Genomic DNA, 21377 nt, shown 5'->3' with positions numbered 1-21377 from the left:
TGCTGCGCTGGTACGTCTCGCTTGAATCCTGCGGGTCTAACTGTCCACTTGGGCGGGTGAGAGCGGCAAAGGAGTATGAAAGAGACCAGGGAAAGAGACCAGTTCCGTAGAAACGGAAACGAAGGGGGATATGACCGTCGGAGCTGAAAAATAAGAAGCCATGGGGAAGAAAGGGTGGGAGCAGAGCTGGGCCAGAGATAGAAGAAGAAAGGAGGGAGGGGTGTGGGAAGAGCGGCGTGGTCAGGCCTAGGGGATGAGGAAAGGAGAGTGCAGGTCGGGCATTGAAGAGTAGGAAACCCACTACAGTATAGGATGCCCTAGGTATTCGTCCCAAGTGGGGCAGGAAAGCAGAGCCTGGGGGGAATTCAGGAGTCAGAGGAATTCAGCTGTCGCCTGGGCCCGTCTGATCACCACATTAGCCATCTTTCTGCACCAGTTGGCATGCAAAATTAACCTGATGCATGTAGAGTTTGTGTCTGGCTCTTTAACACGAGATTGCTAATAGGAATTTCACTTGGTCCCTCTGAGTGAGACTGCCAGTCTTCTCAAAGGACTGGACCTAGACAGCTAGGTCAGCAGATTAAACCTCTAAATTACTGCCTTTACAGTATACTCTGGCTCCTTGGACACATTCTCTGACATAAACTCCCTGAAGACAGCTTCTACTGATTTACTGCCGCCTTTTTGATGAGTTTTTTTTTTCATTGACTTTCATATGAGACGATTTTCTGTAGAAGTGGTACATCTTCCCATCTCACCTCCACCTGTCCATGTACTGTTGATTTATAGACAGGTAAAGCAGGTATGGGGCTTTTGATACCTTGTAGGAACCCGTATTTTTAGATTAATAAAAACACAGACTCAGAAAGGTGTATTGAGACCTTAGTAAGCACCAAAGGTTATCCTTGTGTTTTCCTGATTGAGCACTAGCGTTGGATTAGACTTTAAAACCCCACACATATTTAGACTTTGCCCTTCACCCTCTAAGAGGCTACTGAGACTATCCAAAGTTAGTGCTCTCCCTTACTTCAGTAAGAATAAACTCAGCTATGTTTTGTCAGTAGGTTGTTTTGGTGACGTTGTGGTGGAGCCAAAAGAATCACCTCTCAAAAAGTGGTGCAAAATAAAACCAGGAAGATTAAAAAAAAAAAAAAAGGATAAGAACACTAAAAGATCAATTCAGGTCTACCATACAAATTATAGGAATTACGAAAAAATGGAGAAAATTTCAAATAAATAATTCAAGAAAAATTTCCAGAACTGATGGACATACATTTCCAGAAGGAATGCATGCTGGATCAAATGAGATATATCAAGGTTAAGATTGTAAAATTTCAGAAAAATTGAGACAATACAGGGAGTTTTGGTTGCTTGCGGATTAGGATTATTGCCACAAGATGGCAGTAATGTCTCAAAGGCTCTATTTCTCTGTGTGTTTCCATAAAATTCCTTCATCTCTTTCCAAAGCATTAGGAGGAGGGTAGGCTCAGTTTGGATACATTCCATCTAGTCGTGCTTTATGAAAGCACTCACTCTGATTTCTTCCTAAGAGACTGCTAAAAGGTCACCTTACAATAATCAGCCTGAAAAGAAAAAAAAGCTCAGTTCTCGTTGAGGAGGTGGCTTCTATGGCTCTGAGAGGATAGAAAGACTTGAGAGAAGACAGCTATAATTGTCATGGATGTGACTTCTGTCATGCAGGAATTCTACAAACCATTTGTTCATTCTCACCAGTTTTATTGAGGCCTTCTATGCACCAGATACTGTGTGAGGCACCAGTTAAAAAAATAAAAGACACGGTCTTTGTCTTTGTGAAGCTTACGTTTTGAGGGGAGATAAATTACATATATATCTGCAGAATTTGGTAGAATTCAAGGTAGAAGTAAGCAGACTAGTTAGGAAGCTATTGCAGATATCCAGGCAGGAGATACAGATGAATTGGATTAGGGTGATGGTCATGGGGGAAAGAAGTAGGTGAATTCAAGATATATAGGGTGGAGCTCTGGCTGGGTAGCTCATTTGGTTAGAGCATCGTCCCGATGCACAGAGTGCACCAAGGTTGCATCTCCTGTCAGGGCACATACAAGGAAAACCAATGAGTGCATAAATAACTGGAACAACCAAGCAATGTCTCTCTCCCCCACCCTTCATCTCTCTAAAATCATTAATAAAAAAAGTTCAAAAGAAAAGATACAGAATGGGACAAAAGTAAGTTTACAGTTAGTACATGAAATGGTTTATTCTTGTATTCTTGCATTATTATTCTGTATTATTAATTACTGTATTATTTTTCATACAAACAGCTGTAAACCTACTTTTGCCCCAATCTGTATTGGAGGTAGAATTAACAGGACTTGGCCGTTGTCTGGATCTGGGTGGTCAGAGCATAACCTTTTCGGATTGAGCACATGGCTGTGTGAATGGGTTACTATTTTCTCAGGTGTAAGAGGTGTGGAGAGAAAGGTTTTGGAGAAGGGGATGGTAGATAAATCAAGAGTTAATCGAAGAATATTAATTAAATTGTTCTTTCTGCCCACGCATTTGAGTTGTGGTGGGTGTCACTGATCCAGGCTAGGATGGAGTTTGCACTTGGCTTGGTCTGATATCTTTGGTTTAAATCGACTCACATTTGGTATTCAATTAAAAACTGCTGTTAACTCAGTCTCTTACAGAGCAGTAGCAAAATCAACTTTAATTTGCAGTTGTTTTTTTTTTTTTCCTGAGGTGGCCATTTGAGAGTTAAAGAGAACAGACCAATGTTTTTCAGTGTTTTCATTTGTAACCTAGAGGTTGAGTTCTGTACTGTGCCCAAATCGACAGTTACCTCAGTCACTCACTTTCCACTGTCTTTACTTGTAGAAGGAGCATTAACAAGAGTGAATGATAAATAAGGCACCTGGAGACTTTCTCTGTCTTAGAAGGGCCTGGGTTCAAAGAATCTTGTAAAAGTAGAGTTTTAGGAGGCAGGAGAGAAAGTCTGAAGAAGGATTCCCAAGGGGAAACTGTGGTGAATTCAGACTCACCATTCTAGAGACTTGACCATTGTTTTCTCATTTCCTTATCTGGTTGGGAAGCATCAGTGATATTGTTGGGAAGGCCTATAAACTGATTGTAATCAAAAGCCAATTTTGAATTAGTAAAAAATAAAGGAAACAGGCTTTTCTGATTCTTTCAGGTATCTCATTTAAAGGAGTCGTTAACACCATGTCTTTCCTTCACTCTAGAATGCTGGCTGCAGAGTAATAATTTAGTCTCATAGGTATTGAGCAAATAAAGAGGTTTGGCTCTCATTACAATAGGGGGATAAATATATTGATTTAGAAAAAATTAATTCAACTTCTGTGGTTAGACAAAAATGGCTATATGATGAGACAGTTATGTTTATAAACAACCTCAGGGTGGTAATCTGGAAGTGGAAAATTGAGTTAACTCTGTATGTTAATAGCAGCAAACCAATTTTCCAGAGCTCATTCAAGCAGCTATCTCTGCACTGGGGAATCTTAGGGAGGACCTGGGATGCAACCCTATGCAAAGTAAATTCCGGGGTTTGACTGAAGCCAAAGTAAAGCCACTGCCCAGACCAGTTAAGTGACCTATATTGTACCAGTGTGTAGTTCCGGGATTCATTTAAGTAGAAAGGAGAATACGTTTTTATTGTACTTATTTTGCCATCTTGCTTGCAAATTTCTTTGGGCACAGTAGCCACAGAAATTCAGAGTATAGCAGGAAACATTTTCTGGGGGTGTGGTAAGGAAGTAGTATATGTCTTTCACTCAGTAACCTTAGGTATTTCCCTGTCATTTCTCAATGACTAGGGGCATTGCAAGAAGTGTGGTGTGTCTATACATGTCTTTTGTTCAGGCTTTGGCAAAAACCAGAGCACCAGCCACCGATTCACTGAGAAAATATAAACTTCTAATATTGCATATTAGGCTTGTAATATGGTTATATACCTACCCCTTCCAGAGTTTTGGGTGTGGACTATTATATGTAGGCATTTCCTCAGTAGTTTTAATAAAAAACTTTGGTCTTTTAGCGAAGGCATTCAATACCATACAGGGAGAAACTGAAGTGTCTGGCATCAAGGCAAGAGCTGGAGGACAGCTTTCTCCTGGACAAAGGTGGGCAGAGGCCATTGTCCCTTTTCCCCACAGAGCCACAGAGCCACAAATCCAGAAGGCTGGTGCCATATCTGAGACTCCATCAACCTGGCTAACACTGTTTTTTCCCACCTTGAAGATCCCCAGAGATTCAGTCCCACCCAACTTACCAGACTACTCAAGGTGTGGTGCTTTAGCGAAGCTAAAGGTATTTCCATAAGAGCATGTGAGAGTCCTCCAACCTTTGCTGGGTATGGAAGGTTTTTCAATACTTTTCTTGTACAAACTTTCCATAATGATATATAGAAAGTCATTCCTGCCATTCATTTCACTTGAAGTCTTCCTGATGGTTGACTACTTAATTCTCCAAATTCAGGTTCCCACACTGAAATAACTTGCTACTTCCACTTCTGGGGTTATTTCATGAGCAGCGTAACGAGTGTCCTTTAGTGACGGACTAAGTTAAAAGAATGAGAACCCCAGGGAAATTTCCTATTGAATTCTTAGAACACAGGTACCCTAAATATGGTGTTCTTGTATTTCTTTTTATACCTTAGATGTCTCTTTTCTTTTTAAAAATTAAAAATTTTAATTACATTTTATTGATTATGCTATTACAGTTGTCCCAATTTTTCTCCCTTGGACCCCTCGACCTAGAACCCTCCAGTCCCTCAGGCAATCCCTACACCATTGTTCATATCCATGGCTCATGTGTATAGGTTCTTTGGCTACCCCATTTCCTGCACTGTACTTTACATCCCCATGGCTGTTCTGTAACTATCTATTTGCATTTCTTCATCCCCTCACCTCTTCACCCATTCCCCTAATAGCCTGTTCCTGTCTGGCAACCATAAAAACACACTCTGTATCCATAATTCTGTCTCTGTTCTTGTTTGCTTTGTTTTTTAGATTCATTATTGGTAGATATGTATTTTTTACCATTTTATTGTTCATAGTTTTGATTTTCTTAAATAAGTCTCTTTAATATTTCATATAATAATGTTTTTTTGGGGTGATGACAAACTGTAGTTTTTTCTTGTGTGGGAAGCTCTTTATCTGCCCTATGATTCTAAATGATAGCTCTGCAGGGTAGAGCAGTCTTGGTCATAGGTCCCTGATTTTCATGACTTTGAATATTTTTTGTCAGTGTCTTCTAGCCTGCAAAGTTTCTTTTGAAAAATCAGCTGACCGTCTTATGGGAACTGCCCTGGAGGTAACTAACTGCTTTTCTCTTGCTGCTTTTAAGATTCTCTCTTTTAAAATTTAGTTTATTTATTTATTTATCTTTAGAGGGGAAGGAAAGGAGAGAGGAAGAGAAACATCAATGTATGGTTGCCTCTTGTGTGTCCCCGGCTGGGAACTGGCCTGCAACCCAGGCATGTGCCCTGACTGGGAATCGAACCACAGTTCTCTGGTTCGCAGGCCCTCACTCAATCCACTGAGCCACACCAGCCAGGGCTTAAGATTCTCTGTTTATCTTTAAACTTTGGCCTTTTAATTTTGATGTGTCTTAGAGTGGGCCTCTTTGCATCTATCTGTTTTGGGATTCTCTGTGCTTCCTGGCTTTGCATGTTTATTTTCTTCACCAAATTAGAGAAGTTTCCTTTCATTATTTTTTCAGATAGATTTCTAATTTCTTGCTCTTTCTCTTCTCCTTCTGGTACCCCCATGATGCAAATGTTGGACCTCTTGAAGAGGCTGCTTATACTATCCTCACTTTTTTGGATTCTTTTTTCTTCTTGTTGTTCTGATTGGTTGTTTTTTTCTGCCTTTTGTTGCAAATCATTGATTCAATTCTTGGCTTCATCCACTGTACTGTTATTTCCCCATAAATTGTTCTCTACATCAATTAGTGTCTCCTTCATTTCTGACAGGGTCTTTTTTATGCTGCTGAGGTCCTCACTAAGTTCCTCGAGCATTCTTATAACCAGTGTTTTGAACTCTGCATCTAATAGATTTGCTTATGTCCATTTTGCTTAGTTCTTTTTCTGTAGTTTTGATCTGTTCTTTTATTTGGGCCATGTTTCTTTGTCTCCTCTTTTGGCAACCTCCCTGTGTTTGTTTCTATATAATAGGTAGAACTGCTTTGACTCCATGTCTTGGCAGTGTGGCTTAATATAGTAGTTGTCCTGTAGGGTCCAATGGCACAGTCTCCCCTATCACCCAAGCTGAATACTCAAAGTGCACCTTTCCTGTGGGCTGAGTATACCCTTCTCTGGTATTTGATGCTTGATTGCTGTTGTCAGGTCAATGGGAGGGATTTTCCCAGGCCAGTCAGCTGCAAGGACTAGCTGTGACCATTGACCACCATCCTCCACCCTATGTGGAGGATTTGCTGTGTGGGGGCAAGGTGGTGATGTTGGTCTGTGCAGGCTCTGGAGTTTCCTGGGTGGTGCAGGTCAAGGTCAGCCCCCACCTGTGTTTAACCCGGCAAACCCTGCCTGAGCTGTAAAGCAATCTGAGATGGCTGCTATTTGTGCTTGGCTTGCAGATTCCTAGGCAAAGCCATGCTGTGAAGCTAGGCTGCTTGTGCAGGGCCTGGGGCCACTTAACAAGCGGTACAAGGGCTAGGGGCTCACTGAGGCCAGCTGTTGGTTGTTTGAGAGGATTTAGGAAGTTTTGAAGCACAAGCCAAGACCAGCCATTCATATGGAAAGCAGCTTGAGTAGTCTGGTAAGTTGGGTGGGACTGAATCTCTGGGGATCTTCAAGGTGGGGAAAAACAGTGTTAGCCAGGTTGATGGAGTCTCAGATATGGCACCAGCCTTCTGGATTTGTGGCTCTGTGGCTCTGTGGGGAAAAGGGACAATGGCCTCTGCCCACCTTTGTCCAGGAGAAAGCTGTCCTCCAGCTCTTGCCTTGATGCCAGACACTTCAGTTTCTCCCTGTATGGCATTGGTGCCTTTTAAGCTGCTTCCATGGTGCTAGAGCTCAGAGGGAGTGAGTCTGAGTAAGTTAGTGTGTGGATTCTTTAAGAGGAACTGCTTGGGACTCCAGAAGTTTCTTCCACTGACTCAATCCCCACTGGTTTTTACAGCCAGAGATTATGGGAACCTATCTTCCCTGCACTGGCTGTGGGCATAGTGGCCTGGGGCTGGGACTCCACTCCTGAGATATCTCTCCTGAATTTTTATCTACCATGTGTGGATGAAAGACCAGCCCCTTCTCCATCTGTGCTGCTCCTACTGGTAAGTCTAAATGGATGTGGTTTCTTTAATTCCGTATTTATCAGACTTCCATTTAAGTAAATTTCTGATGGTTCTGAGTGATGGTTGTTCTATATTTTAGTTGTAGTTTTCATGTGATTTTGCGAGGAGGCAAGCCATGTTTACCTATGCCACCATCTAGACTGGTAATAAATATTGTGTTCTTTTGGTCCAGTCTAACTTCTTCCTGGAAACACTACCTGAATATCAATAACTAGTTTTAAGGTAGTCTAACTTTTTAGTAAGTATGTTCCAGAAGCCACCATGATAATGAGGTTAAGAAATCCCTTCAGTGTACTTCTCCTACCATCCAGTCCTAATCTTGGGAGAAGTTTGGGGAGTGCTAGTCCACAAACTACGGTGTCTAAGATATCTCTTATACCTTCAGGGTAGACCCTTTGGGCAAAAGGCTCCCTTTAGTCTTGTGTTATTTATTAGGTGAATTCCATTGGGTCAATTTTGTTCTAGGTCATCTGAGCATTTCTTTTTCCTTAAAAGAATTCCAGAGCATTCAACTTTGGCTCAGAATATTTAGTGCTTGATTGAAATAAATGCAGAGCTTTCTTGGAATAGCTGTGGGTTAGAATATTTTCACCCCACCCCCACACTTGTCAGCCTGCAGTCTTCTGAAGCTTTCCTGAGGTGCGAATGCAGGTTATTTAAGGACCCACATACTCCCCAGAGATGGCAAAATATTTAGACGCTGTTGCAACAGTGCTTGTTTGATATAAGTAGTATTTCTTTAAATCTACCAATTAAATTTTACTCCACCATAAAGAATAAACAAGCATCTCTGTGTACCTACCATTACAGAGACCAGTATTTCTACTGTCTAAAATGAAATTTAATTCTTGCTTCATATGCCAACACTATGAATGATATGGTAAGACTCAGCTGTGATTGCAGAAAATACCTTAAGAAAATATATCTGGATAATATCTTTGAAAGTTTATGAATTTCTCATCTAATATATATTGAGGGAGAAACTGCTTTTCATGGATTCTGTCTGTGTCAGAAAACTGGGCTGATCTGAAGGCATCTGACACACCTCCATTAGGCTCATTATCGAGGCAATTTCTCTTCTCTATTTTAGAGTCTCAGTGTCTCACACCCACAAAAATATATGTAATAAAACGGTTCTGTGAATTATAAAAGGGTAAATCCTGTTGAAATATTCTGAGACTGCTTCAAGAGAAAGTTGTGCAATATTTTCAGGTTCCTGAGATGGAAAATTCTGATGGTTGCATCACAATCAGTGTCATATGATCTGGTCATAATCTGGTCAGCCTCTTTAACTGCATCTCTGCATCTGCAGAATTCTTGTGACATGTCTCTTCCGTTGAGGAAAGATTACTGATGGTGTTTTCTGTTTTACTAAAGTTGTAACTACACTTAAATGAGTCAAGAAGTCCCAGTGACATAGTCCTCATGCTTTTCATCTAATTCTCGATCTTTATTTTTATTGTAATTTTGTTGTACCAAACAAAGTTTTTGGTTTTTGGAAAAAACCAAAGTTTTGCATTATAATTGTTTTCTGAAATTGTTCAAACTTAAACCAAAAGCTATTAAATAAGACAACTGAGTGAGACTTTATCATCAAGGTGAACAATTCAGTTCAGATTACCCAGGTTTTTGTCTTTTGTTCTCACATCTCTTCCTGCCCCACCTCATATTATTTTGAACTGAATCCTAAATATATTATTTTGTCCATAGTTATTTTCAATATACCAAAACAATTATGGGCAATTATGTCAGGAAATTAAATTGATTTGTGGGAACCAATGCCTTTGTCTACAACCCAAGTAATAACAATGACTTATAAGGTAACAAACCATTCTGTGATAGATATAAACATCTATCATACAATCGCAATTTAGCCTTATTGGACTCACTCATAAGCCACATGTTTTAGTTTGTCTACTCTGGTCAGAACACAAACCATGTGGGCCACAGATACCTACAAAACTTTTTCTTGCCTAATATGATATCTTGCATTTACTCAGAGATTCCAGAATTAATATCAATGGGTTTCCTGATTATACCCCCCCCAAAAGTCAGAGTTTTCAATCACTCTTTACATATAAAATATTTCTACTCTTTAGTATGCAATTCAGAAAAACACAAGTTTGACGTGGAAAAACTGAATTTTGCTGATTTTATTTGCACATGTACCACACAAACCTAAGGGGCAAAAATTTTAAACAGTTTTTCTCCAGATCCTTGAATGAAACTGATACTCTGAAAATGTGCCGTAGTTACTCTATGTCTTTGAGAACCCCAGTTATAGTGCTACGGTGACAACACATCCAGTGATAATGTATCTAACCCCAGCAAGAATAAGCATATCCCTGCTTGAGAACAGAACAAATCTGAATCTGTGTAGATTGGCAAGAGAAGAAAAGGTGAAAAGTGCTCTAGGGCTGTGATATGTATAAGACCTCAAGTTTATTTCTCTCCATGTCTGCAGGTATTAGGGCATTAATTTCTTGGCTTGGACAGAGTGCAATAGATAATGATTTTTGTTCTCTCCCCACTCCCCTTCTTTATCCATTTTGTTCTTCATTCTTTAATTTGGCTACTAAATTCATCACTCTTTTTCTATCTTTCCCGCCAACTTTGTGTATTGGAGCAAGGGGAAAAGAGAGGTTTGGAAAAAAAAGAGCTTTTTTCTTACAGTCTCTCTACCTCAGTTCTTGAATAATTGTCGACAATTTTATTCATTTTGTTAGGTGCTGATAAAAGCATAATTATCAGCAATTATTACAAAAAAGTAAGTATAGCAAGCCTACCTCATGAAACTATGGCTGGCAATGCTATTTATCAGGGTAAAGTTATGACAATTTCTCTTTCAATAACTATTACATGTGTCTGGAGTACCTACTAAGTGCTAGCTAGGTGGGAAGGAAGGTTCAGAAATTAATACTCCCTGACCTCGAGAAGTTTACAAAGGAGATAATGACTATACATAAAAATTATAATACAAATTGGAATGTGGTATGCTCTGTGCCTGTACTTCTGAGACCACCTGCTAAATCAGAATCTCTGGTTGTAGGACTCAAGAACCTGCATTGTAGCAAGATTTCTAGGTGGTTTTTATGCACATTAAAGTGTTTTATATGTTTAAACATTTTCCCCAGGGGAACATCAGAAGAAAAGTATCAACCCTAGCATAAATGAATCAGAAAAAATGATAGAGAAGAAAGTCAGGAAAACTTTATGACTTTTTTCAGTAACGAGTAAGTGACCAGGAAGAGAGAAGTACTATTAGACTCCGCTGCATGGCACACTTGTAGCATGTTATTACATTGCAGATTAGTCATTTTAAGTGGAAGAGTAGGTAGAAACTCAAATTGCACAGTTAAGTGAATTTTGAAATATGGAAATCTTATGTACATGCATTAAGCTTCAAAAAACTGCTGGAATTGCAGTTCAAGCTCAAAAATGTATCTGTGTATAAAGCAACTTGATGTTACTTATGCTTGAAACAGCATTAGTTGTCATCAAAATTTACCATAATTCATAAGTTTTGCACATAAGCACTATTTTGGCTCATAATTTTCAGTTCAATTTATTAAACATTATCAAGTCTACAGTGAAAGCTCATTTCCAAAGCTATTTATTTAGTGTTTGATAATAGTAGTTGAGGGCAGTGCTTCTCTTCCAGAAAAATTTCAGTGTCAGCTCGAACTCAAAAAATTACAATAAAAACTTTACCACTGCTAAGCCATGGAACTGGTCTGTGGGAGGGCAAGTCAGATATTCAGATAATTCTTTAGTCATTTTAAACTCAGTATTGGCTCCACAAATAATCAGCAATTAAACAGTATCCGTAATGTCTTGTCACTCAAAATTGCTTGCCTTCTTGTTTAATTGATTATTGATAATGCTCCCAATGTCCTCAAATCTTAGAGCAAGTTTTCACACCAAATGGTTAATAGTTTTAAACAAGTTTGTTTCTTCTGGACACATTTCTTTAGGTACTGCAATTAAACATTGTTTGATTAGCTCACTATCACTAAATGGCTTTCTTTTCTTGACTAACAAATGAACCAGTAGAAAACGAAATTTACTTTAATTGCAGCCTTATTTTCATTTTTGGGGAAGGAATTTCGCTGTGATGAGATATCTCATTTTAAATTTTCTGATTTTTTTCTGACTGTTTCTCTCCTGTGTTTTGGGAATATTGTGATCAGTGCTTAGTTTGGTAATGTTAACCTATATTGTATTCTTTTAGCACAGTTATAATGTCATTGTATAACAAACACTTTTCCATCTCATTTGATCAAAGTAATTCACATTCTGCTGTGCCTTAGAAGAATGACATTTGAAGTCAACTTTTCTTGTTTTGACATGATGAGTATACAGTGGCAATAAAAAATAAAATATCACAGATACAGTGATGCTTAAGGTACTTGAAACATGGTCGAGTTCTAACTGCCAGTGTGATTCATAGTGGTGAGCAGCAGTGTGAAGCAACGATAGATGGCATTACGTAAGGTCTCTGTCACAGTCACTGAACTCTGCCATAGAAGCACAAAAGCCACCAGAGACAATATGTAAGTGAATAAATGTGTCTGAGTCCCATTTATATATGGTTCTATATTTATATAAAGAACCTTGTTTATAGACACTGAAATGTAAATCCCATGTACTCTTCGAGGGTCATGAAATATTTTTCTTTTGATTTTTTCAACTGTTAAAGAATACACACACACACACAAACTGCTAGCTCACAGGATGTTAAAAACAAGTGACAGTCCAGATTTGGCCACTTGTTTTTTGGCTGAACCCTCTTTTATTGCTCTAGAAGTGAATCAAGGGAAAGTATTTTAAGAGAAAGTCTAGAAAGTGGCCACTGGGACTGAGTTCTTTGCTGAACTCAGAGGAAGCAGTTTCTGACAATGTTGCGGGGGCCAACTTCATACATAAGTGGGTTGAAGGGGATAGTAAGAAAGTGGATATGGGAAATATAAGCAACTTTTCATGAACTTTCACTCCGAAAATGGGGATTGAGGGACTGAAAAATGAGAGGTAGCTGAGAAATTATGTAATTTAAGAGAAATTTTTTGTAGAATAAGAGAGATTTGAACATGAGCACTTAAACATTGTCTCTTTTTTAATAAGGAAAATAATATATATCTCGAAGTTTGTTAGAAAGGTCAAATGAGATAAAGTGTGTTTTGTATCTAGGATGATGCGTAGCATATGGTACGTTCTCAATAATAAGTATTACAATGTATTCACTTTCTTTTTTATAAAAACCCAACAGAGTCTATGCTTCCTGTGATACTTTGGTATTGAGTTTTTAAACTCTCTTATTTAAAAATCAAGATTGTATTTAATTGAGGGTTTTTTTAAAGATTTTATTTCTCTATTTTTTGGAAAGGGGAAAGGAGAGAGAAAGAGAGGGAGAGAAACATCAATGTATGGTTGCCTCTCGCATGCCTCTGACCAGGAACCTGGCTTGCAGCCCAGGCATGTACCCTAGACTGGGAATTGAACCAGTGACCCTTTGATTCTCAGACCAGCGCTCAGGCACTGAGCCACAACAGCCAGGGCATAATTGAGATGTTTTGAAAAAATTTTTTTTTAAATTTTATTTATTTATCTTTAGAAGGGAAGGGAAGGAGAGAAGGAGAGAAATATCAATGTATGGTTGCTTCTGGTGCATCCCCTGCTGGGAACTGGCCTGCAACCCAGGCATGTGCCCTGACTGGAAATCGAACCTTGATACTCTGGTTCGCAGGCTCACGCTCAATCCACTGAGGTACACCAGCCAGGGCTGAAAAATTATTAAATAAATTAGAAGTTAACTAGTTGGTCAAGATTTGGAAACTTTGATCATTTTGATTTTGTAATTTTCTTAGCTTTCTTCTTTTCTTTTCTTTTATTTTAAGTATATTTTATTGATTATGCTATTACAGTTGTCCCATTTTTTCTCTTTGCTCTCCTCCTCCCCTCTAGCAATTCCCTCCCTCCTTAGTTCATGTCCATGGGTCCTGCATATAGGTTCTTTGACTTATCCATTTCCTATACTTTTCTTAATATCCCCTTGTCTATTTGACCTTCCTCCCCATTCTTCCCCTTCACCCTCGCCACTGATAACCCTTCATATGATCTCCACATCTACGATTTTGTTCCTGTTCTAGTTGTCTGCTTAGTTTGTTTTGTTTTTGTGGTTATTTTTTAAATTTATACCACATTTATTTCTGAAATAATGAGAGGAATTTGATAATAAAATGTTGAAAAGAAGTATAGTGAGATAGATAAATTCTTTTTTTATTGTTGTTCAAGTACAGTTGTCTCCATTTTTACCCCATCATAGTGTGCTGCACCTTCCACCCTCAAACCTACCCCCTTTGACTTTGTTCATGTATCCTTTATACATGTTCCTTTATTGACCTTCCCTTATTTTCCTCCTCTCTGGTTACCATCAGTTTGTTCTTTATTTCAATGTTTCTGGTTATATTTTGCTTGCTTGTTTTGTTGATTAGGTTTCACTTATAGGTGAGATTATGTGGTATTTTTGTCTTTCGCTGCCTGGCTTATTTTACTTAGCATAATGCTTTCCAGTTCCATTCATGCCATCATTGATAGTTGTGAAATTGTTCTCATTTAACTCTTCATAGTTTTGACCTTCTTCTTTTTCTTAAATAAGTCCCTGTAACATTTCATGTAATAAGGGCTCAGTGATGATGAACTCCTTAAACTTTACCTTATCTGGGAAGCACTATCTGCCCTTCAATTCTAAATGGTAGCTTTGCTGGATAGAGTGATCTTGGTTGTAGGTCCTTGCTTTTCATCACTTTGAATAATTATTGCCAGTCTCTTCTTGCCTGAAAAGTTTCTTTTGAGAAATCAGCAGATAGTCTTATGGGAACTCCTTTGTAGGTAACTCTGTGCTTTTCTCTTGCTGCTTTTAATATTCTTTCTTTAGCTTTAACCTTTGGCATTTTAATATGTTGTGTGTTGGTGTGGTCCTCTTTGGGTCCAACTTGTTTGGGACTCTCTGTGCTTCCTGCAGTTGTATTTCTATTTCCTTCACCATGTTAGGGAAGTTTTCTTTCATTACTTTTCAAATAGTTTTAAATTTCTTGCTCTTCCTCTTCTTCTTCTGGCAGTCTTATGATTCGGATGTTGGCATTTTTGGAGATGTCCCAGAGTCTTCTTATTCTCTCCTTGTTATTTTGAATTCTTGTTTCTTCATTCTCTACTGGTCGAATGTTTATTTCTTCCTTATGTTCCAAATCATTGATTTTAACCCCAGCTTCATTCCCTTCACTGTTGGTTCCCTGTGGACTTTTCTTTATTTCACTTGGTGTAGCCTTCATTTCTTCCCTTATGCATTTGCCATACTCGGTGAGTTCTCTGAGCATCCTTATCACCAGTGTTTTGAACTCTGTATCCGATGGGTTGGCTATTTCCATATTGCTTGGTTCTTTTTCTAGAGTTTTGATCTGTTCTTTCATTTGGGCCATATTTCTTTGTTTCGTCAATTTGGCAACCTCCCTGTGTTTGTTTTCTATGTATTAGGTAGAGCTGCTTTGACTCCCTGCCATGGTGCACCTGTTACGTTGTAAGGGGCGGAGCCTTAGGTATTCCCCAGAGTGGGGCAACCCGCTTTGCCACTCTGTGGTGCTGTATGTGAGGGAGTTGTTGGAAGGGGAACAGTATTGCTTGCTTGACACTCATCCCATTTCCAGTCACTTCATTCACTTTCTGTACGCAACTGGCCCCCCTCTAGCTGCTGCTCTGGTGGTGGTTCCCAGACTGGGTGAGTTTGCATATGTTCCAGGACTGCAGGGGCCATTTGAACAGACTCTCCTAGCAAGACCGGCAGTTTCTTCTGCTGTCCGAACCCCCACTGGTTTTTTTATAGCCAGAAGTTGTGAGGCTTTATTTTCCCAGTGTTGGTACCCTGGGTTTTGTGGTCTGGTCTGGGTCTAGGATCACTCACTCCCCAGGTGTCCCTCCCCATTTTTATCTGCCACATGTGAATGTGGGTCTGCCCATTCCACTAGCTGCTGCCACTCCATGTCCTTTCCACCCTGGCTCCCTTTTCTGACCCTCCTGCCTGTCTGGATGAATACCTCTTCTTTAAATTCTTGATTGTCAGACTTCCATGCAGTTCAATTTTCTGACAATTTTGGTTGTTTTTTGTTTTGAGGTTAGTTGTGATCCTTCTTGTTGTTGTGCAAGGAGGCGAAGTGTGTCTACCTATGCCTCCATCTTGGCTGGAAGTCTCCAGCTTTTTCATTTTACACTGAGTTCTAATCTCTTTATTCTAACTTTGCATGTGAGCTACTTCCCTTAATTTTTTTTCATTGCCTTTTTAAACTACAATACAATCATACAAATAATTGTACAAATGAATCATATAAATCTTACACTGATTTGATGTATTAGTGGCCTTATTTTTATTCATATTTTGTACATAACTTTTTTATCTGTAAGTCATACATGGTGCTACTGTGTGACCCAGCAAGCACTTCTGTATCCTAGGAGAAATTTCCCAGGATTTGCTCCTGTATCCAGGAGAAATTAAAGCATGTGTTCACACAAAAATGTGTACCCAAATGCTCATAGCAACAGTTTTCATAATTGCAAAAAAGTGGAAATAACCCATATGTCCATTCATCAGTTGGAAATAGCCACATAACCCACTAGTAAAATGTGGAATATCCATACAATGGAATTTTGTTCAGCCATACGAAGGAATGAAGTCCTGATAAGACTTACAAAATAAATGAAACTTGAAAACATTTTGCTGAGTGAAAGAAGCCCATTACAAGAGACCACATACTGTATGATTCCATTTCTGTGAAATGTCCAGAATAGACAAATCTATAGAGACAGAACATAGACTAGTGAAGGCCTGGCACCTGAAAGAGAAATGGGGAGTGACTGCTAATAGGGTATCAGGTTTCTTTGTGAGATGACAGTGTATCGTCTGTCTGATAATCTAATAACTGGAGTTCCTATGGATGTTTCTTTTCTTTTTTTTAAAGATTTTATTTACTTATTTTTAGAGAGATGGGGAAGGGAGGGAGAAAGAGAGGGAGTGAAACATCAATGTGTGGTTGCGTTTAGCACACCCCATACTGGCGACCTGGCCTGCAACCCAGACATGCCCTGACAGGGAATGGAACCAGTGATGCCTTGGTTCACAGGCCTGTGCTTAGTCCACTGAGCCACACCAGTCAGGGCCTGGATGTTTCTTTTGAATGTTGTTTTGCTGAAGGAGGCTTTTCTCATCCTGCATCTGGCAGTCTTTGGCTGTGTGGTATAGTTTGTATATAAAATTTTATTTTTAGAGATAATGTGAAGCCTAGATGGATGTTATCTTGCTTTAAAGAATAATTTTGATTGCTTTTTTCAGGTACTTAGTAGTGCCAGAATTCAGGTATCATCTTAATCTAAATTCAGGCTAGAGATTTTACTGGATTACCCAGATGATCTGGGGATGTAGACAGTGCAAGGGCTGGTTTACTTTCACTTCACCTTAATTCCCGGTGTGCAGCTGGTGTCGCACACAGCCACATTGGAGCTTGAGGCCAAAGAAATGTCAGTACCACTGATCCTGTCTGTATTTAAAAATTTGATACTTTGTTCATCATGAATTTTTCACTTATTTTATTAATTAATTTTAATTGTTAATACTGCATTAAAGTATTATTTATCTGGATTGCTGAGTTTTTTTGGTTTCCCCTAAATTTTGTGCCCACATGAGTACTTCACTTACATCTGCTTTGGGGTTTTTATATCCTGAGAGTTTGAAGAGACAAAGCTGTGGGTTCCCCAACTTCCTGTAAAACCCTGTAGTGATTTTGGGGGCATTCTTAATTTTCTCCTTTATCATGCTATTTAGAATTAACTGTCTAGAGACTTCCACATAACTAGAGACTGAAGTGGAGTAAACAAACATTTATATTCACTTTCCCCTGAAACTGCCCTAAAATGACTGTAGCAGAATAACAATCTGAAAACTTACAAAGACTAAGTGAAGGGAAAAGACAAAACAGTAAGTGAGAGCGGTCCACAGTTTTTTGGAAGACAGGGAGCTGATGGAAGAGTGACATCTCAGACAAGGAGCAGGGAGCAGAGAACAAGAAGTGAGCCAGTTCACCCCACAGAATCCCACAGGAAACGTGTTGTTCTCATTATTAGTCATGAGGGAGAGGCAACAACAGTTGCATTCACGTGTTATGGTCTATAATATACATTTGCTGTATCACCTCAAAGATTATTTGAACTCTACCATGTCCCAGTCTGGTCTGGTGGGACCTACATCTTGTACAACTGGACAGGGTTCTAATAGACTATATAGACTATCTCAGAAACTCTGCATCAAGCTAAAAGTGACCTTAATATGACCATAACTCATATAATTGATTAGGAAAGATTGATTAACTCAAGAAAAAGTCCAGGGCCTTGTACAAACTGTAAGATGTGGGGCAACTGCATGAGCAGAAAGGAGAACACAATGGAGCTTGGGCTTGACTGCCCAGGACCCTCTGCTGTGAGGTGGCCTTTGTCTGTGATTCGCATCCTTACTTTTACTCTGTTGCTGTTTTGTGTCCTTGTCCTGCAATAAACTGTAGGTTTATAAGCATTGCCATTTTGGGTCCTTTGGGTCTTTAGCAATCAAACCTCACTTAACTGTTACTGTTAGTGAGCTAAATGATGGGAATCCAAGTACTTTTGCATTATTCTAATGTCTCAAAAGAAGTCATGTGTCCAAAAAGTTGACCCAGAAAAATCTGATGTAGTGCCCTTTTGCATTCTTCTGAACTATTGGGTGGTATTTCTCTGTGTTACAAGTTAACACGGGATAGTGGTCAGATACATGACTTTCATTTTTAAAGGTTATTTCTGAAATATAAATACTTTGCTTTTTAGTAGGAACAAGACTTGCCTTATGATGTCAAAATTAGATATTTTTATTTAACATTAAGTTTAATTTATGTTTAATGACAGTGGTTCATCTTAATATGCATATCTGTTTCCTCTAGATAGGGATTTACAAAGATGCATGGTGTTCCCTAGGAAGAGTGATAGTCTGAAGTTGTTGGTGTGTTATCTGGACACCTGGCAGAAGATGGCAGGTTTTCTGCCTGCTCCAGATCACAGAGAAGCCACTGGGTTGCAGGAGTAGTAGATGACAGATAGCAAACTGAAGCAGCTGTGTGGTAGAGACCCAGCTGCTTCTGTTTTCCTCCACAACCCTGACAAAAGAGCACACCCAAGAGCAGTGTCATAAGATAAAAAAAATAGAGGCTTTTAAAATCATTTAATTAAACTATCTTTATTGACATAATTGTCTTATTTAGTAATGCAAAAAGCCAATGGAAGGGACAAGATGAGATGAGGAAGAGGGAAGCGTCCAGGATGGCTTGGCAAAGAGTCAATTGTGACATTGTGTTGAGCCTGCAATGCCTTTGCACACACAGATAATTGTCCACAGATGGTTGGGAACAGGACCTGGAGCTTAGGATAGGTCAAGAGTAGAAGTCTAGGCATAGGGCCTCCCCACGCACATGGCTGCTGGGAGTTAATGGACACAGGGCAGAAGAAACCTAGGCACAGATGAGATTGCCAAGAAGGATGTAAGGGAAGAGAAAAGGATCAAAGGCAGGGCCCTGTGGACATCCACATCTTAAGGGTAGGAAGAAGATAATTTAGCAAAAGAGCTTGAATGTCAATAAGGATAGGAGAGAGTGTATCACAGAAACCCAAATGAGGACAGTCAAAGGAATGATCAGGAAGACCTGCATAGTATCCACTGGCAATGACAGTTGAGAGGTTAGGTCAAAGATACCATTAGTACTTTGTAGGGATAAGGTAGAAATCAGCAGGAGACTAAGTAAAAGGTGAAGATAGCCGGTGCATTTTTTTTTTAAGGAAGCTTAGCTCTAAAGGAAAATGAAGTTGCCAGAGGAATAGTTTTTGTTTGAACACTATTTTGAGTATTGTTTTTTGCTGAGGGAAAACACACACTCACACACAGGTTGGAATTGTAGAAAGTATGATAACTGATGTAGCTGAAAGAGGAGAGAGATTAAAATCGAAGGACAGTTCTGTGGATTAGACCTGGTTAGAAGGTTTGCCTCTTTTTCTGCTGCAATGAGAGAAGTGTCTCTTAGAGGGTTGAGAAGTAAAGGCGAGTACTGAGATGAAGGCCTGATTTTTCTCTTTAGAAGCTTAGCTAGTAAAGGCAAGGAAAGGGGGAATTTTAACTAGAGAATACAAATGCAAATAAATCTGTATAGGATTTGAACAGAAAAGCTAAGGGAAGTGATACATCATGGCTTCCATTTCCCCTGTGAAACATGATACTTTTATGACCAGGTAAGAGAACATAGTGAAGGTTTAGAATAGACACTAAAGAGCGTGTGGAGGATGTGTAACAGAATCACCAAGTAGTATTTAGGCCTAGGAACATATTCCCCAAGTGTACACCAATCCATGTGATTGTACAAATTTCTTAAGCAGGATTCAGTCCAAGCATAGGATTGATAGGTGTTTCTGTGGGGGACAAGAAAGGACATCAAGGATATGTAGGAGTTAAAGGTGTTGGCAAGGGCATGTTAGAAACCTCTGACTCACTTCAAAATACGTCTTCCCCAGCCCCAGATTTTTCACGAGTCAAAACATTTATTTTGAGAATAGAGACTTTTTTCTTTTCCAGGGCCTAGGATGAGTCCCTTATATTCAGAAGACATTCAGGTATTTTTATATGAGTAAATTAATTAATAAAATTGAACTTCCAGCCAAGATGGAGGTATAGGTAGACATACTGTGCCTCCTTGCACAACCAATAGAAAGACAACAACAAATTTAAAAACAAAAAACAAGCAGAACTGACAGAAAGTCGAACTGTATGGAAGTCCAACAGCCAAGGAGTTAAGAAACATTCATCCAGACCAGTAGGAGGGTAGGAGGGGCAGAGACATGTAGCCAGGTGGAGGGGACTAGCTGCAAGGCAGCAGCTGGAGGACTGGGTGGTCCCACATATGAGTGCAGATAAACCAGGAGGAACAACTGGGGAGCAAGACAGACTGCACAACCCAGGGTTCCAGTGTGGGGAAATGAAGCCTCAAAACTTCTGACTGAAAATACCTGTGGGGGTTGAGGAGGCAGCAGGAGAAACTCCCAGCCTCACAATAAGAGTTTGTTAGAGAGATCCACAGGGTCCTAGAATGTACACAAGCCCACCCACTGGGAAATCAGCACCAGAAGGGTCCAATTTGACTATAGGAAGTGGGGGAAGTGACTGAAAACCAACAGAGTGGAGCAAGCAGCACAGTTTCCTCTTGGGCCCCTCCCCCACATATAATGTCACAATGAAGCTATGTGGGTTGCACCTCCCTGGTGAACACTAAGGATCTGCCCCTTATTACATAACAGGCATGCTGAGACCCCCCCCCAAAAAAAGGGGGGGTTGGCCCAAATGAAAGAACAGTTCAAAGCTCCAGAAAAAATACAACTAAGCGATGAAGAGATAGCCAACCTATCAGATACACAGTTCAAAACACTGGTTATCAGGATGCTCCAGGAACTCACTGGGTACTTCAACAGCATAAAAAAGACCCAGACAGCAATGAAGGTTGCATTATGTGAAATAAATAAAAATCTACAGGGAACCAACAGTGACAGGAAGGAAATCAGGACTCAAATCAAGAGTGTGGAGCAGAAGGAAGAAAGAAACATTCAACCAGATCAGACTGAAGAAACAAGAATTTTAAAAAATGAGGAGAGGCTTAGGAACCTCCGGTACATCTTTAAATGTTCCAACATCTGAATCATAGGGGTGCCAGAAGGAGAAGAGGAAGACCAAGAAATTGAAAACTTAATTTGAACAAATAATGAAGGAGAATTTCCTCAATCCAGCAAAGCAAATAGACTTTCAGGAAGTCTGGGAAGCTCAGAGAGTCCCAAAGAAGTTGACCCAAAGAGGAAAACACCAAGGCGCATTATAATTACATTATCCAAGATGAAAGATAAGGAGAGAATCTTAAAAGCAACAAGAGAAAAGGAGACAGTTACCTACAAAGGAGTTCCCATAAGACTGT

This window comes from Artibeus jamaicensis, unplaced genomic scaffold (genome assembly GCF_021234435.1).
Source record: "Artibeus jamaicensis isolate MK-2021 breed Jamaican fruit bat unplaced genomic scaffold, CSHL_Jam_final contig_548, whole genome shotgun sequence".
NCBI classification, from domain to species: domain Eukaryota; kingdom Metazoa; phylum Chordata; class Mammalia; order Chiroptera; family Phyllostomidae; genus Artibeus; species Artibeus jamaicensis.
The sequence above is the reverse complement of the archived record's forward strand: the minus strand, read 5'-3'. Positions refer to the sequence as shown.